Source organism: Pseudochaenichthys georgianus, chromosome 14 (genome assembly GCF_902827115.2).
Source record: "Pseudochaenichthys georgianus chromosome 14, fPseGeo1.2, whole genome shotgun sequence".
NCBI lineage: Eukaryota > Metazoa > Chordata > Actinopteri > Perciformes > Channichthyidae > Pseudochaenichthys > Pseudochaenichthys georgianus.
This window is the reverse complement of record NC_047516.1, coordinates 21,158,677-21,178,338: the sequence shown is the minus strand read 5'-3', so window position 1 is coordinate 21,178,338 and position 19,662 is coordinate 21,158,677. Positions and strand designations below refer to the sequence as shown.

Here is a 19,662-nt window from a genome sequence, read left to right as displayed (position 1 = left end):
GTACTCACTTGTTTAATTATTTTGCGGTCTAGATTTCTTTATTTTTTTTATTTTTTGCGTGTGTTTATAAATTACCTCGAGGGCCACACCAAATGGTCTCGTGGGCCGTATACGGACCGGGGGCCGGAAGTTCCCCACCCCTGCGCTATAGCCTCACATCCGCTATAGCCTCACATCCCAGCTGTCCATCCCGGCTCTTCATCTAATGCATGTCATCGTTTCTTTGTGTCATCATGAAGGCATGCAGTCCAACACCTGATGCCCATTCTACAGTTTGAGGGTCTGTCAGCTGCATCTGTCATCACTATTAATGAGCGCAGTTGTGGCCTATATACCTGGCCAATTTATTTTCCTCTGTGGTGTGTGCTCATGTGCCTGTATGTGTGCATTTGACACATGAGTTTAAAGGACCTCTGTGCATGTAGTTTTGTCCCATGCTAATGGGAATAGTCCTAGACAGGGATTAGCTGCTATGACCCTAAGCAACCGGTAGCTTCTGCGACTGCCGGAAGGGATGTACTATTGTGGCTCAGCATTACATACATTATTCATCAGCTCTTCTCGCACGGCTGGTGATGATGATTTTATCAAATCTGGCAAGGTGGGTGGTAGGGTGGGGGAAACGAGCATCCTGACAGTGTATTATGTGCACATCTTTTTTGTCCCTTTTCAATACAGAATGTTCATGAATTTAAATATGATATGTTTAGCAACAGATAAGGCAGACGGCATGAAATGGGAAACCAATCTGCGTCTCATCCCTTCAGCTCCTAACTGATATTGCCTCCCCCCCACACGCGTGCGTGCGCACACACACACACACACACACACACACACACACACACCACACACCACATCACACACACACACACACCCACACACACACACACACACACACACACACACACACACACCACACACACACACGCACGCACTGCGATAACATCTTGATAAGGATTGAAAGGTGGGAGTTTATTGTGCTGAAAGGCCAGCCAAGGTGTGCAGGAAGACAGGGGAACAAAAACGCTACTCTTACAACGCTGCTACCGAATAGTCTGTTTATTAACAGAAAACGGATGAATGTTTTTTTGATATGCATTTACTCATCGCTGCGCAGCTGAGAACAAACAATTGAGCGTGTTCTCATTACAAAAGCAGCATGCCAAATGATGAGTGCAGACAGAGCAAAACAAGCTAACAAAAAGAAATCCCCGCCATCCTGATGTTTCTCCAGCCCTCCCCTCTGCTTACATAACATCCTCCACCTGCTGCTGTTACCTCCTCTGTACTCTGCTTGTGACAACATGCCATCGTAGCCTTTGCTCTCTGTTGTCCTCAAACTACTAACCATTTCCTCCCTGCTTCTTGGGTAATTGCATTACAGCCCAATAATGTGGTGTCTGGACAGCCGTGTGGGAACTGGTTGTTGCTGTTCATCCTCCTGGATTGGCTATTCTATTCTCATCGGGCTCCTATAGCAGGACGCAACCTTTTCAGGCTAATTTGTTCGATAACACAGAAAGAAACAAACGGGGAGACAGAGAGGAAGGCAGGGAAGGGGTCTGATGAGACAGGAACTATGAGACAGCCAGACGGACAGCATATGCACACGTATACAAGCACACATTCAGTACAGAGTTACAATGTAGTGGTATTGAGTTAGGGGCTGAAATGTCACCGTGTGCCTGGGGCTCCGGTGTGCACTTCTGTTAGCGACGTTGTGCTTGTCTCCCCTCTCTACCCTGTGGAGGTTGCATCAGGTCCTTTTTGTTTGGTAGATCTGTTACCTTCCCTGCCTTTTGTCCTGACATGTTTGCCTCCATAAATGTTAAATACTTCCAAACAGCGGATATTTTAGTGCAGCAGACAGAGACAATTGGGATCATCAGCATGTTATGTAACCGGCCCTGTTTTTCTCACCAAATCCTCTGTCTTCAAGCCATTTTGTAAGTTTGTGTAAGGGATTTGACGATCCTAAGAAATGTTTTGTCAGAGGAAATAGAAAAGTTATCATTAAGGAAAAAGGAAGTTGTTTGTTATTGGACTCTTTTTTACCTAATTATAAGTTAATATGTTGAGTTTTCACCACCAAATTATGTTGAAAGACTTTCCCAATTTGCAAATGAACAATTTTCCTTTAACAAAAAGCCTGGGGTTATTTCTTCATTTATCAGGCTGCAACGTTTTCTAGAGTTGCCATAGTGAAGCCCAGATCATTATTTCTCCTCACTTCCTGTGTTTTGAACTCTGTGTGACTCTTCCAAATTGTGTCCACCTCGACACTGTTTGTATTTACCTTTGTCACATGCCCCCATGTTTGCTTGTGTAGACACATAAAAGCTAATGGCTAACCAAACATGTGACAGTATGAAACCTTGAAATGATTTTGTTCCATATTGGCAGATACTTGAAAGCCTGGAACATACTATTAGGGATTTGGTTTCTTGATCCTTTTTTGCCTTAAAACTGGGTCGCTGTTGGAAACCAAGCTGGCAGCTCTCAGTGAAGGATACACTATACCTTTCAGAGACATCTTCCAACCCTACAGGTGGTGATGTCTTCTTACTGAGAAATGTAGTGTACAAAAAAAGGCCACTTGAGGGTTCATTCTCTTTATGTGAAGCCTCTGTTTCAAAAAGCCCAGTGGGTTATAAGACAGTAACACGAGCTTCAGCTGCTCACATGGAAGCTTTCCAAAAAGTGAGATGGTTTGTCTTGTACATCGCCCCGCTCTGGTCACCTTCCTCACCTTTCTAAAAACATCTCTATTCTGGCACACAGAATTGTACACGTTACTTATTTTAAGATCCCATTTCCTACCTTCTTTCCAGAGTGTAGCTTTGTGTTATCTGGTTTCTCTTCCTCAAAACAAATCTGCCTGTATTAATCCATATATTGTACTTTCCGGTGAATGTGTTTGTCTGTAAACTTATCGGCGTGCCTGTGCTTGCCCACTATATCTGTGTGTCTTTGTTTTTTTTGTAGAACTTTAGGCAAGAGAGCCAGCAATTAAAAATGGGACATCTAAAGGCTTAGAGGCACAGAACCAGCACACATGCCGGCAGTCAATTGGCAAGCCGGGGGAGGTGAAATTGGAGAGAGAGGAGAGAGAGAGGAGAGAGAGAGAGAGAGAGAGAGAGAGAGAGAGAGAGAGAGAGAGAGAGAGAGAGAGAGAGAGAGAGAGAGAGAGAGAGAGAGAGAGAGAGAGAGGAGAGAGAGAGAGAGAGAGAGAGAGAGAAGAGGGTGAGTGCATGTGGAGGAAAGGGGAGAAGCGGAGAGAGAAGAGGGCGGGCTCACACTCAGCCTCAAACGCACCCTCTCCTCTGCCTTCAGTCTGGGCTAGGCAAGCAAGAGGCAGCATGTGTGCGTATGTGCTGTAATGTGTGTGTGTGGTTGTGTGTGTGTGTGTGTGTGTGTGTGTGTGTGTAGAGGCAAACGTTTCGCAGGAGTCCGGGAGACGTCTCACTGATGCAAGGATTCCCCTGTCTGCTCTCGGAGAGGAGGACACGTGCTGACTTTGTTTTAACCGACACAGGGAATTAACTGCTACTCACTCAGGAACCACTGGGATCTTAAGCACAGGTAAAGAGACGCACCTCGTGTTTTCATGGTGTTTTGGGAGCTTTGGAAGTGAGAGGGATGGGAGAAGAGCCTGGACGATTAACATAACTGGCTCCATGGTGTGGATGTTTAGATGAATGGTTAACCATGTGTAATAACTGTTTGTGTGAGGAAGACAACATAGAAGTTATAGTCAGGTGTTCAAATCTGACTTCTTGTAAGGGTACAAGCCTTTGAATGGTCCATATACAGTACGCGCGTGTGTGTGTGTGTGTGTGTGTGTGTGTGTGTGTGTGTGTGTGTGTGTGTGTGTGTGTGTGTGTGTGTGTGTGTGTGTGTGTGTGTTAATGTCTGTATATTAACTTATTATGTTGGCTTTCCTACACAATATAGCTGTGTATATGTGTGTGTGACTTCTCTCCTTTGCTAGTACACTATACTACTGTTTGGTGGTGGCTCTTTTTTCCAGCCCCCTCTCTCTCTCTCTCTCCAACACACACACACACACACACACACACACACACACACACACACACACACACACACACACACACACACACACACACACACACACACACACCACACACACACACACACACACACACACACACACACACACACACACACACACACACACACACACACACACACACACACACTCTTACTCACATACACACCATTTTTATATTCATATAAATATGATAGAACTAAGAAAAAAACACACTTTGTTCAAATAGCCATGCTGCTTGGGCCAGTGTGTTCAGTGTGTTGAAAGGGCTTTATCAATCATTACTGCACTCACTGGGACGTTGCCTGGTTTCCTACCCGAGGTAAATTAGTGATAACAAAATTCCTTAACAGCCCTCCGGCCGGCACCACCTGACATTTCCCCGCCATTAAACAAACTGCTCAGCTCAAAGTGCAAACAAAGTAACGCATGCTTTATTGGGTGCATATTTGACTGTGTTCTTTGACGTACAGGAAAGATTATAAAACTACTCGGCGGTACTTACAGTCACTATGACTTGTCAAATGCTTGTTATAAAGACACAGCAGGACAGTTCACACACATGTCTGGTTATTCCATCATAGTTTCACAATGCAAATGAAGAGAGAGGGATACACTACACTACACTAACAGATTTGGATCTGATAAAGACATTAGCCTACTTTGTGTGGGGCTTCAGGCTGGTGTGTGTGTGTGTGTGTGTGTGTGTGTGTGTGTGTGTGTGTGTGTGTGTGTGTGTGTGTGTGTGTGTGTGTGTGTGTGTGTGTGTGTGTGTGTGTGTGTGTGGTCTAGCATTACTATACTTGTGGGGACCTACATCTGTTTACATAGTCACGTGTGGGGACTGGCTTCCCTTATGGGGACAAATTGGAGGTCCCCATAAGGGGAATCATTCATTTTAGGGTGAAGACTTGGTTAGGTTTAGGATTAGGGTTAGGGTAAGGGTTAGGGTTAGGGTTAGGCATGTGTTGGTTATGGTTAAGGTTAGGATAAGTCTCCAGGAAATGCATGTAAGTCAATGTAATGTCCCCTGAAGTGATGTATACATGGTGTGTGTGTGTGTGTGTGTGTGTGTGTGTGTGTTGTGTGTGTGTGTGTGTGTGTGTGTGTGTGTGTGTGTGTGTGTGTGTGTGTGTGTGTGTGTGTGTGTGTGTGTGTGTGTGTGTGTGTGTGTGTGTGTGTGTGTGTGTGTGTGTGTGTGTGTGAGGGGGAGCTCTATGTTGTGTGGACATATGAATAGCGGATAGAATAGGAGATACAGCTAAAGAGCAGAATAAAGACGAACTCGACAGACAAAGAGAGAGACCTGAGAGCTACTGAAAGTATTGGGAACAGCAGTGAAAGGCAGTGTGCTTGCTGTGCTACTGAAGACTTGGCAGAGAGCAACAGTAGCATATAAGAAAGAGAGTGTAGGCAGAGAGAAGGGATAACGGACAAGTTGCAAGTAAAAGGAGATACAAATGTGCACTTCTATCTGAATACTATAAGTGTTTACCGTCTGTGTGTAGCTGGCTGGTGGAGGTGTTGGGTCTCAGCTGAGCAGAGGGTCATCTTTAGACGGCCAAAAAAACACGAGAGGTCAAAGAGCAGAGGGTGTCTGTTTCTACTCCCTTATTTGCATGCTTGTGAAGAAGAAACACATGTTTAGTATGTTTAGTATGGTTCCTTGAGAGAATTCAGTGCCGATATGATAATAGGAACAGTTGATTGTGACACATTTTGTTTATAGGTCATTTTGTTATATATTCCTGGATTTGATATAAGGACCTAATGATTAACACGATATTTAACACCCAAGTGTTAACAGCGTATGGTTTGATATTGCTTTGGCAAGTTATGGTCTTCAACAAAAAAACATTGTAACCAAACCTGTAATTTGTTAAACGTCTGGCTATTTCCAACATTAACATTTGGCTTGTCATTCACCCTGTTACCATTCAAGGGACTGGACCAATCACTCTGAGCGATTTAGAGTGTCATAGTAAGTAAGTTGTAGTAACTTGCTTTAATAGACTTCAACATATTTCACTGTTGAAAGCTGTTCGATTGTAACTGTCACTTTTTGGTAAACTGTACTCAGCCCTGTCATTGAGATTTAAAATGCTTTGCTATTAGTGTTTGTTTTGATTTTAGGAAGAATAAGATCCACCCCCCCCCCCCCTCTTCCTTGTTATCTTTTCTTCATGCTATCTATTGCTACAATTCAGTGCTTCAGTTGCCATCATGAGGTAGTTGAATATTGGCAGGGTGTTTTGAGCAAGTGATCCGTGCTGGATTTATAGTGGCAGATACAAACCGGTGCGTGTGGGTACGTGCATGCACACTTTTTTCCAACATTGACAAAGACTCCGCAAAACCCAGGGGCTCTGAAAAGAGAGAGGGGGGGGGGGGGGCATTATCTCACACAGTAACAAAGCGCTCATCCAGGTTAATGTGTATGTGTGTGTCCATTTACTAAGTGTGCAAGTGTGTGTTCAGGACAAATATGTGTACATCCACACAACCATGCGCTCTGTCTGTGTACAGTAAGCTAATATTGTTTGTGAGCGTGAAAGGGGGGATGGGGCTCCGCTAAGTGAGCCCTGTGGCTGAGAGTGAGTGGGTGTGTGTGTGTGTGTGTGTGTGTGTGTGTGTGTGTGTGTGTGTGTGTGTGTGTGTGTGTGTGTGTGTGTGTGTGTGTGTGTGTGTGTGTGTGTGTGTGTGTGTGTGTGTGTGTGGGTGTGGGTGTGTGTGTGCACATACTGACCCAGATTGATGTATTTCTCTCAGGCTAAGTCAGCTCACCTATAGGGAAGATGTAAGTAGGTGTGTCCTCTTTTACTCACATCCTACCTTCCAGTTAACAGCCTAACTGAGGCAATGACTACATGAGTACTGCAATATTTACATTCACCTAATCAAATACCAAGTCTTAACCCTAAAGTTTGATGATTATATTGTAGACCGCAGATTCGTTTTTAAAAAGCACACTCACAGTGAACATACTATTCTGCAGCCTTGATACAATCTATACGATGAATGCAAATAATCAAGTACCACTCATCCTTTGATCTGCTTATGTAAAGCTCATACACTCCGAGAAAACAATACATGTTATAACTGAAAAGGATCATATCCATTGCTTTCGTCGTCGTCGTCGTGGTGGTGGTGGACCACCACCACCACCACCACCACCACCATCACCATCATCATCATCACCACCACCACCACCACCACCACCACCACCACCACCACCATCATCACCACCACCACCACCACCACCACCATCACCATCATCATCATCATCATCACCACCACCACCACCACCACCACCACCACCACCACCATCACCATCACCATCACCATCACCACCACCACCACCACCACCACCACCACCACCACCACCACCACCACCATCATCACCACCACCCATCACCATCACCACCACCACCACCACCACCACCATCATCACCCACCACCACCACCATCACCATCACCATCACCATCATCATCATCATCATCATCATCATGAACAACAAGCTGGTTGCAAACACTCTCACTTGTCTTTCCTCTTCAGTGAACATGACTCCTCTGACCTCTGTATAATAACACGTACAGTACCTACAGTAGGTTGCAGTGTGATGGGCGTGTGCAGGCATGATATAGGGATGATGCCATTAGCATGAAAGGGGTGAGTCTCTCCCCCTCATCTTCGTGCGTCTTCCTCTCCTCTTCCAACCGTTGTTAGGAAACCCTCCATCCCACTTCCTCAGTGGTTGTCTTATTGCTGCTGTTAAGCAAATACAGGGCTTATGCAGCCCCCCGTGCCCCTCTCCCCACATGCAATCAAGCTGTTTAAATGTTGGTTTTTTGAACGTGTGCCTGTGGGTTCTCTGCGTGTCTGTCTTTTACTCTGCTGCTGTCATCGTACCAGAAATATACAAATGGAATCTGTTTCCGGTGACAAAGACGGAGACAAAACTGACAGCTTAAGGTGGAGAGACACTGAAAACGGTTTCTGTTTCTCTGACAGTGTGTGCAATTCAGGCGCCGCTTCTGTCATAGTTGCATTTAATAGCTGGGGAATCCCTCAGTGTAGCTGATAGTACACGGCAATGACTCACAAGGGTGTGTCAAGATAATCTGAGATGATTTACAGAACAGGATAACCGGAACAAGGTCTTTGGTTGACCTGGTTATAAAGCACGCGACTGGTGCTGATGGCTACACACAGAGACATTGTTGCATTCAAGGGCGCACGAGTGAGTGTGTTGAACCTCTTGGATTTCCGGCATCCATGTGCATGTAGTTCCACAGCCCTGTCCTTTAAGATAGCTTTTTGAAAACATGAGACATTGTGCAAGAGAGGCTGAATGAGTCAGTGACTGTGAACATAATGTCACACTGACACGTTCGTGTCTCCGTTAGTAAAGTCACCCGTCTGGTTGAGCAAGACTAGAAGAGTCGTTAGCAGGAGAGTGAGAAACATCAGGTGAAAAACATCCTATCATCAACCCCCTGTCGAGAAGAAGAAGAAGAAGAAGAAGAAGAAGAAGAAGAAGAAGAAGAAGAAGAAGAAGAAGAAGAAGAAGAAGAAGAAGAAGAAGATGGAAAAGGAGTGGAAGAAGCAGAAGGGGATGCCTCTAATTTGTGAGGGGGCCCAGAAGGGGGAGGGGTGTCTCAGAGCTGACATGAGCTGGCATGTTCACTCATTTCCTATCTTTTGTCTGCTGCTGATCAACTGGGAGTTTCTTCCTTTCCCCTCACGTCCTTTCTTCCTCTCTTTTTGTCTTTGTCTCTCTTTTTCTGACTCGTGCCCCATCTTCCCTCCTTCCCTCCTCTCTTGGTGTGACAGCATTGCCTTCCCTGTCTGCCCATTATCTCTGATCACTGTTGCGTTCCAGCCCACACAGCTGATGATTTGTAAATACGTGTTTGTGTATGCGTGTGCAAGCATGCATGCGTCTACATCTTCTTTGATATTCAGAAGGTTAGATCGACATATTTCTTTTCTCGGGTGCCCTTATTTCAGAGGAAAAGCTCACGAAAAAAGGCAAATATAGGTGAATATGTATAATTTGGTTCACTGAGTGATGAGCCAACAAGGGACGTGTTCATGCTGATATGTAACCTGAACAGGAAGCTGGTTTAAGTGAGAGAGTGGGAATGCTAGTGTGTGTGTGTGTGTGTGTGTGTGTGTGTGTGTGTGTGTGTGTGTGTGTGTGTGTGTGTGTGTGTGTGTGTGTGTGTGTGTGTGTGTGTGTGTGTGTGTGTGTGTGTGTGGACTAGCATTACTATGCTTGTGGGGACCTAAATCTGTCTACACAGTCACGTGTGGGGACTCGCCTCCCTTATGGGGACAAATTGGAGGTCCCCATGAGGGGAATCATTAATTTTAGGCTGAAGACTTGGTTAGGGTTAGGGTAAGGGTAAGGTTAAGGGTAAGGGTAAGGGTTAGGGTTAGGGTTAGGGTAAGGCATGTGTTGGTTATGGTTAAGGTTAGGATAAGTCTAGAGTCTATAAGAAATGCATGTAAGTCAATGTAATGTCCCCTGAAGTGATGTATACATGGTATGTGTGTGTGTGTGTGTGTGTGTGTGTGTGTGGTGTGTGTGTGTGTGTGTGTGTGTTGTGTGTGTGTGTGTGTGTGTGTGTGTGTGTGTGTGTGTGTGTGTGTGTGTGTGTGTGTGTGTGTGTGTGTGTGTGTGTGTGTGTGTGATGTGCTGAGTAGGGATTTCGGAGAGGAATTACTGCAGGAGAGCTAAGAGGGTTTTCAAAGACATTTGGTCTTTGTGGGATTTCCTTTTTTTTTACATCAGCTTGGAAATCTTTACACCCCCTGATTTGTTTGAGTGTGTGTGTCTGTCCAAGTTGAGATAAAAGCAGAGGCCATTGTCTCTCATCTCCTTTGCTCTCGTCCTGCTTTTCCTTCCCCCCCCACATTACATTAGTTACATAAAGGGAGTGCTGACCAGCGACTCGGTGCTCATCACATAGTCGCACTCCACAATCCTGCCTGTTGACCTGGAAGTGATGCAGTGGGATCAGGCGTCTCAAAAGCCTCGGCATGCATTTGTAAGTGTGTGTATGTTCAAATGTGTCTGAAAGTGTGTGAGGGTTTTTCCCCCTAACAAAGGCAAGGACGAAGGCTTACGGTCAGAGCTGCAGAGGTTTATTTTGTTCCTGGGATTGAGTTTCTTTGGGATAAGAACCCTGTGGTGAGTGCTGTACACGGTTTCTTTTAGACTCTGTGTTTTTGTTATTGGCCTTTGGTGCGTTAGCTTTTAGGAGTGTGTGTGCATGTTTGGTCATATTGCCTTTGTCCTCTCCCCTCAGGCCTGCACTCAGATGTCAGTGACTTGTGTGGAGCTTATACAGGTCACTAATGCACTGAGAGCGAGGGTCTATTCACCGCAGCCACTCAGAGCCCAAACAAAAACCTCCAGCTCCAGTCCGCACAAGAGCTCAACTCACGGGAAATGGACCCATTGACCTAGATCCAACCCCATCTACTGAAGAGACGGCACGCATTTCTGACATGTTGTTCACGACCTCATCTCAGTGATAGTTTTGTTTTTTGCCACGTGACATCGTTTAACCATTTGCTAAAATCCAACGGGACTCCTATTAGTAAAGTATCCAGGGATTTAATGGCGGTTTACCAACCTTAAAAACTATTTGTTGACCATAGTGCAGATGTAATAGATACTGCCGTGATCAATATAGAAACAAATGCAAGGTTCAAGAAAATGCTGTAGCTTTACTGTGCTGCTTGTTATCATTAAAATGTCAGAATACATCTATTGATAAAGACAGTAAATACAAAGGGGCTTGCTATCATAACAAGCAGCAAATCTACATTTGAAGATAATACGTTAGACTCTAAAGTATCCAGTCTTTCTGATATTTTTCTTGGCCTTAATGAACGATCAGTTTAGAAGGAAATGTAAATAATGAAAATAGTCATTAGTTTCAGCCCTAATCCTCACGGGGTTTTGTTAAAGTCTAAACTCAAGCTTAATGTCTGTGTGGGAAACTTGACCTATTGTGTGCTAAAACAACTGAAACCGTTTGTGTTGATTGAAATTTGCACAATAGAGATGCAACATACTGGGTGTGGTTCACCCTTATTCTTTTAATTTGTCACACCTGGCTGTGTGTCAGCATGTGTTTGTGTAATACACACTATGCATGAAGAAGTAGCAATAGGGAAGGGTGTTTTCCTTAGTAAACAGCAGATACAAAATATGATCATGTGAAAAGAGTACAGTCAGCGATTTGAAACAGTATGCAAGCTAACTTGTACATTCTGCATGCTAGCAATTTGATATGGACTGTATACAATATATATATATATTTATAGAGAGAGATATTCGTGCAGACATTGGCAACAACGGTCAATCATTTCGTCTATTTTGTTCTTTATGGCCAGTTGAAAACTTTGTTTAAGCATTTCTGAAGTTAAAAAAAATGTCATACGGTTTGTGTACTGAATTGTGTTGGTGCTTTGCGTCCTCTATTGACCTGAGAGGCAGAGACACAACACAGAGCTGCTGTTTGCCTGTCACATTCTTGCTGAACATTTCTTATCCCATCCCTCACTGCTCTGCATTGTCTCCTGTCTCTTCTTCAAGGGGGCGCTTTGTTTGCAAGCACCGCTGTTGACTCAGGTGCAGGGATCCACTAAAATAACTTCCCCTTCCACCTCCTGCTGTCCCCCTCCCCCCTTTCTCTAAGGGAGGAGGGGGACAGCAGGAGCCTAGGTGTTGCCCGTTCCTCTACCAATTACTTTTTCCTTTACACCATACCTGTGTACGCTTTACACTCTCACGGTGTATCCTACTGCTTCTCCAGCCGTAATCTTTCATTTCCTTTTTGGATCCCATAGCAACCTCTTCACCTTTTCTTCCCTACCTGTCCTCGTGCAGTGATGCCAAAGCCTCTTTCTTACTCTCTGGTTATATTTGGGTAGTACTACAATAGATTTGAAGACCCTCAGCAGGACATTTCGTCATCATAAAGTGATAACAGTAGACTTGCATCACTCATAAAAACCAGAGTAAGCGAATACTTAATGCATATTGCAGTATATTGTTGTAATCATTGTTGTTTCTATCTTTTTACTTTTCGGTCACACCTAAACACGCTCCCTTCCACGAACAATAACCCTCTCCAGATAGTCTTACCCCGGCCATATCGTTACTGACAACAAATGGGGTCTGTTCACATCTGCTTTGCTTTGAACTGACACAACATCTATCTCTATCAGCCCCTCAGGACCTATCAGCACTACTCCACCTCTTTACCTCTCATGTCTCCTTCCACCTCAGCACACATCATTCATCTTCCTACCTGTAGCCCTCCATACCGCCAGCTCTAACAGCCTCTCATCCCCCTTTCATCACTATCATTTTTGTTTTCAGACCCTCTTTCCTCTCACATCCCATCCCCCAGTCACAACCTCCCACCTCAATCAGTATACCTTTGGATAAAACCCTCTTGCCCCCCCCCCCCCTCTCTCTCTCTCTGGCTCACACACACCCTGTTATTTCCCTGTCTCTTCAACATGTACTGAGCGGAATCGGATGTATTACCTACCAATTTGGCTCCATTCACACCTGTCTGTGTGTGTCTGCAGGTGTCTACACATGTCAGTGTCTGACAATATTGCTGCCAACATGACGTAACATTTAAACTTGTTTTTTTTTTTTGCGCCACATACATATGAATTGGGGTTTTTTCATTGCACTGAATAAAAACACATTACACTTTTCAAACCAAGAGGACATTTTGTTTAACAACGCTTGAATAACACAGACACTTAATTCAGAAAAGAAAACCTCCCAGAATAGTTCAGTTAAGTGAGAAAGGGAGAAGGGGGGGGATAACACAACATTCATTTTTCAGCCCTAACACTCTCTACAGAAGTGTGTCTTACCCCACTTCATTACTTTATTGCCTTGTCAACCAGGTCGATGCGAATAGCTGAGATTACGCAGAAAACCGAATAACTTGCATCACATATAATCACAGCGAGACACAATCCAGTAGCACAAACAACACAGTACACCACGAGCCAAAGGGCAACATTGATAAGACAGATTATTTAACAGACTGATAACATTGATTGATTTGTAAGTTAGTGACACGTTAGCTGTTGTTCCAGACTGTAGTCCTGTGCTGACGCAATGTAAAGGGAATCTCTCAAATATATTGATTATTTTAAGATAAAGAAGTGATCGACTGGATTGGCTATGGATGACACTGAGAGGTTTTTATGTAAACCTTTAGTCCAACAAATATAATGTTTTCAAATGTGGAGATGGAGTTTCTGTTCCATCCCGTCTGTAGTCATTTCCCGCGTGTCACTTCAAGAAATTCCCCAAATGCTTCCACGTCCGTTCAGTGCTCTTCTTCTTTTATTACATCTGTTTCTATCTTATATCCACACTCTCATCCGTTCCTCCCCCAGGCTGCGTCTTGCCCCGCAGGGTTTCTACGGTTACCATCTGAATCTGGAGCACAGTCAATGTCTCGTCCCACTCCTCCTGGATAATTAAACAACACTTCTGCCTCTCACATTATTCGGAGCAGCAAACCCCATGAATATTCAGTTGATTGCTTTCCATGACTGGCGATTGTCTTGCGCAATCACTATTGCATCAAGCGTTGATTGAGGACTGGCAGAAAAAGCGGAGGATGATTTATTATCATTCATCAAAACAATAGTCCACCACTTGCTTTGCAACCTTCTGCTTGCTGCTGGTTGTACTCATAGGAGGGTTTCAAGTGGCACTCCAACACAAGTCCAAATAGATTTCATTTAGGTTTACACACCTTGATCTCCTCCTTCATCTCAGCACATGCGGTAAAATAAGGTGTCCTGAGAACTCGCTGTGAAAGCCTCACATTCAAATATACATGTTAAAGATCATAATGAGAGGTTTAAATCGGTGGGGTTTCCTTCCTTGAATATTCAGACTCGCTGATCGCCGAGTTTGCAGCAGCGACAGAGTGGAGCGTCAAAAGCTACACACACTCATTGACTCTCGGGCCTCTCACTCAATGGAGGACTCGTGGAAGAAGGATTTTTCTTAAATTATGGTAATCCGTCGAGGCAGAGACAGTCAGCTGGAATCCGAGTTAAGGAGCGTGCAGTGTAAGCTCCCAGGGAGACGGAGCAGCGTATTTAATGAAGTTAGTGACACTTGAGGAGTGAATTGGCTCTACTGCCCTTTATCTTCTCCACTTGATCCTCAGATGCCACACAGACTTTGACCCACATCGAAAAATCATTTGAAATGTCATTTTGAATGATATGTCATTATCTCTTACCCCAATGCTTTGAACATGGCATTTATATTTTTGTATTTAGTTCATCTTTGTTTCTTTCCTCTCTCTTTACTGTTCTCAGTCAATTAGCTTTATTACCACCATCATTACAGTCCTTAATGTTATCAATTGTGTTTCCTACTTCCTTATTAAGAGATGACTAATAGAAGGGGCCGTAATAAATGAATAGCGATCGTCTTATTTCCTCCCACTCCGCTATATTCTGTCATGTTCATGCCCTTGTCTGTGGTCCTCAAAAGGAAAGGGCTCTTGAGGAAGGAATTATAATTTGTCTCTCACCAGTTAAAAGAAAATGAACGTTTGATTTAAGCAGCAGTCGGGACTCAATGCTCGCAGGCACACTGTTTGTGTACGTGCGCGTGTGTGTTTAAGCTGAGCGCGGGGGGATGTGGCGCGCGTCTTGTCAGATCCCGAAAGGATGAATAAGGAGCTAATCTCCCTCTTCCAGGGAATTCTACCAGCGATGTCGGAGGCAGTCCCTTCTCAGCGGGACTGTGGGAGAGCAGTGGAGTGTGCGCTCACAATAGGATGTTTTCAGAGCATATCGGACTGTTATCTCACAATTAGATATATATATATATAGTCCTTTTCACAATGCACACAAGCCTAGGTGTGCACATACATACGGGCACTTACAGATGAGTCCCCAATCCTTTTTTGTTTGGACCATGGAGCCGGCACCTAGTCCTGATCCGCACGTTATTAACAGTGTGTATGTTATCTTTCAAAGCAGGTTTGCAGCGTAAACAACAGGGACGCCCCGGTGTGCATGCTCCCAGGTGTCCAGGTGTGTCTGTGTGTATCTCTGCGGGGGCGTGCAGGTGTTTATGCAAAACCTGGCCGCATGGAGCACTCTGGTAAAAACCGCCTCCCAGATTCCCATGGTATTCTACTTTGACTTGCTTGGAATGGAGTTTTCTCCCATCCAGAGATTCCTTTGTGTACCCCCCAGAGAGCAACTTAGCGACTTCTGTCCCCACTCTGAGGCAGGGGGTACGGTAGCCATTTAAAGAATGTGAAAGGTGCGGGAAAAGGCCTAAGGGAAGGGTGAGTGCAGCGACTGCGTCATGTGTTTTAATGCTTGATAGGGGTGGGGGTGGGGTCATGGTTCGAAGGTGCAGAGGGAGGTCAAGCTGAGAGCTTCTCTGGTTACGGCCGTGTCTAGACTGGTCACTACCTTCAAGGTCTGTTTTAGGGCTCCACTTTTGTCGTTGGGGTATTTATTGGGTTGTCAATTTCACTATGGAGGACAAATGTCGAGGTCATAATGGCTGTCTTTTGTCATCAGCAGTTAATAAAATCTGAAACTATATTCACCCGGTCTTAACCCTCCGGTATCACTCTGGACATTTGTGTCCTGAATGGCCAATTAGAGTAGTCAATTTGAATGATATAGGAGGGTTAAACGAATGTGGGACCCTTGAGAGTGGATTTGATTTATCATCAGTCTTTGCTCCTATTGTGTAATACCCCCTGACTAACGGTGATAGCTAAGAATAACTTTGAATCCTTTTAAATGGAATCACCTTAGGACATAACAGTGTGTTCCACAATCAAACACAAGTGTACACTTTCTGTCCCCAGAGTCAGAACTAAACATGGAACAGCAGCGTTCAGTTATTATGCTCCAAATATCTGGAACAAACTCCCAGAAACCTGCAGGTCCGCTGCAACTCTGACTACTTTTAAATCCAGGCTGAAGACTTTTCTTTTTGTCGCTGCTTTTAATTGAACTATTCATATCTTAAACTGCACTGTAACTTTTATCCATGTATCTTTTCTTTTTCTTTTTCTTTTTATGTTTATTTTATTAGCTTTTATTTTTAATGACTGATTTTAAATGCCATTTTCTTAATGTCTTTCGTTTTTTGTAAAGCACTTTAATTGCCTTGTGTTGAAAAGTGCTATATAAATAAACTTGCCTTGCCTTGCCTTGCCTTACACCGAATTAAATGTAACCCCAACAGATTCTAGCACTTTTTAAAAGCTCGAGATAGCTTCCTTTCTTTCTGGATGAGATCCCGTTTGCACATGTTCGATACAAAAAAGTGCAACAGATATTTATTTCTGTTTAAGACCGTTGTAAACTAAAGTTAAACCTATTGCAGTAGTGTTGTCTTTATATGTGCAGCATTCAAGGCAACACGTTTTGAGTATTATACTTAAAGGTTTGTACGTTGTTATGATGACGGTCTGTTGTATCACAGGGATAAAGGGGCTTGTCGATTTCATCATTTGAGTGTGATTTCAGCAGCCTCTGTGGCAGGCGATCTAGACTGTGACAGGATTCTAAAAGCAATGAGACAGGTTTAGCTTGGCTTCCATCACAGCGCAGCGCAGTACAGTAGCTCACATCCACCTCATGTGTGGTTTGAATGTGGAGAGCTGAGCTGTGTGTCATGTAGGGTGGAGCTGTGGGACAGGTGCAGAGATGAAAAGATTGTCGGGGGGGGAAGCAGGGCGTGCCTGCTCCGTGGCTGTTCTGACAGGCCTTTGGTATTTATCCAAAGAGTGTGAGAGCCTGTGTGTGTGTGTGTGTGTGTGTGTGTGTGTGTGTGTGTGGTGTGTGTGTGTGTGTGTGGTGTGTGTGTGTGTGTGTGTGTGTGTGTGTGTGTGGTGTGTGTGTGTGTGTGTGTGTGTGTGTGTGTGTGTGTGTGTGTGTGTGTGTGTGTGTGTGTGTGTGTGTGTGTGAGAGTCAGAAAACCTGCTCACATTTCTCCTGGGAAAATTGGGCAGGTGTGTGTGACTGGAAGCAACGTCTGCCTTTGTGCTATTGTGTGCCACAGGAAGAATACCTGCTTGCGTGTGAGGTTATGCTGATAGACGTGAGAGCCTATCGGTGACGAGCATCTTTTCCACACAACAGCAGCTAAAAGAGTGTGACAGCTCCGGTGCAGAGTTGTATCTGGCAGCGTAGTTAAATGCCACCTTCAGTCCCAGTATGATACTCAGTGCTGTCTTTAAATTATTATTATTGTGTCCATTATACTCAGCCAGAAGAGCTTCATGCTCTCCTTGGAAAACAGCTGATCTGCTATGTATACAACATTTACATATTGGGTTTAGAATGAAGCGACGGACCTGCTTTTTGTTTCGTTTTGTGCTCTTAGACATTTAATCAGTATGGAATTGTCTTTTCAGCAGCATTGTTCTTTGTATGCTGTCAGTGCGTGTGTGTGTGTGTGTGTGTGTGTGTGTGTGTGTGTGTGTGTGTGTGTGTGTGTGTGTGTGTGTGTGTGTGTGTGTGTGTGTGTGTGTGTGTGTGTGTGTTCGTGAGTGGGCATGTCTGCATGGTAATGATGCTCCGGCTGCTGTTGCGCAGGCCATTGTATTATTAATACACTCTCTCCATGTGTTAATACACTGCGAGAATGAGAGCTATGAACGAGAGACTGAGAGAAAGAGAGCGAATAATTATGTTTCCTCTTTTGTCTCGGCTCCCTCAATTAAGCCCGAAGAGAGGCAGCCAGAGCACATGTCTACTTATCCACTTAGAGCTCGGCAACAATAGGACCCCCCCAATCTGTCTCTGTCTATCTCTCCCTCGCTCTTTCATTTCTGTCTGCCTCTGTTTTCACACTTTTCCATATCCAACTTCCATTCGGAGCCCAGGACAAGGCATATGTTTTCTTTCTGTTTCTGCAGCAACCTCAGCAACCTCCCTCCTCATACACCGTGCCTCCAGCCTCACCTCACCTCTCGGCTCTACGTGGGTTTAGCAGAGAGCCCCCCCCCCCACTCTCTCTCTCTTTCCCCGCTACCCCTCTGCCATGCTTTGCTGCAGGGTACGGGGAGAGGAAAAACCAAGAGACTAAACATTTTAGATTGTACACCGCCAGAGGAAAAGCAGTGGTTTGATTTCCCCTGCGTTGTGTCGGACAGGATTGTTTTGTTTGTTTGGCCTGTGTGTGTTTTTTGTTCACCTCCACTCAGACAGATAGGAGAATAGATTAGCTACTTCGCAACGGCAATGTAAAGCCAATGCAAGCAAGAGCTCTACGTCTTAAAAAAACATGTTTTCTAACGTTTGTATTATCTAAATGGTGTATAATTGTAAATCTGCGAGGACAGCCATTGTATACACGAGGGTTATATTGATTTCCATTCATCAAACATACATGCACTATCTAGCGTTTTAGCTATCAAGTCTTGTGTTTGAAATTACAGTATGGCCAACAATTGACACTGATTCTAAAAAGAAAGCAGGACTCTCCAAAATAAATATCCAGCCCGTGTCAAGCATTGTTTGTTCATCGTGCTCCGTGTGTTTCTGTTTGGTTCTGAAGCGTGTGGGTTGGACTAAGCCTTATTGCGCTGGATGGGATGGAGGAGAGAGGAGAAATAAAAGGTGGAGGGGGAAGCAGGGGAACGGAAGAGGAGGAGAAGTATCAGGGTCAAGTTTATCTGATGTAACTGCTTCGCACAGCTGGGGAGAAATGTACCGCAGCGGCTAACACCCATACTGGAGTTGAGAAGTGGAAAGAAACACTGTGGTTGGTTTCCACGCACTGTAACTGCCACAACCCGTACTTCTCTAATTGTCCTTTCCACTTCTCCTTTACTAAACTCTCATTTCTGTATCTTTTCCGAGAACCGTAACAGGGTTGATTCCTTGTATTTCTTCCCCAGAGAATAATCAAACGGACAGTTCTGCTTATAATCAATGATACGAGCAGCAGGTGTGGACAAAGTCAACTGTAGAGAAAAAATGCTTTGTTAGCATTGTGGAAAAAAGTCTGACTTACTTACCCGCCACATCTGAAAGCAAGACTCTGTGTTGATTGACATCTGCTCTGCAATTCATAGACTGCAATTCTCCTTTTCTCTTTTGCTCGTTCCCTTTCTTATTTACAAGGCAGGGAAATATTCTCATTTCCATTATTCTCCTGCTTATAGGCTTATCAGAACCGAACACATCTGACATGAGTGTTTGCTGTATACTGCCAGGGGGCGTCTGAATGCAGCCGACTGAGAAGGATCATCAGTGATGTCTTCGTACAAACTAGATTTATTTATTTGATCTTTGTGTGAACTGAAATGATGTGCACCACTACACACAGCGCTTAAACGTGCATACCTTCACACTATACGTAGCATACTATGGAAATCATGGTCTACTCTACGCAGCTCAGGGCTGGTATTAGGGGAAATTAGGTCGTGTTGGCAAGGATCGTTTAATTGAGTCTTAAGCCGAAAATCATTCACCATAGCTGCTTTCATGTTCTGTCATTTTACCAAAAGCGTGCGTGCGTGTGTGTGTG

At 44.4% G+C, this 19,662-nt stretch overlaps 1 protein-coding gene across 1 annotated transcript in view; it reads left to right on the top strand.

Moving 5' to 3' along the window:
- Positions 1-3,325: 3,325 nt before the first annotated feature.
- LOC117458261 (rho guanine nucleotide exchange factor TIAM1-like) overlaps positions 3,326-19,662 on the top strand; it is a 64,370-nt gene continuing 48,033 nt past the window's right edge. Inside the window, exon 1 of the mRNA XM_034098618.2 lies at positions 3,326-3,582. The gene's annotated coding sequence lies outside the window, so the exon portion shown is untranslated. The remainder of the gene's footprint in view (positions 3,583-19,662) is intronic.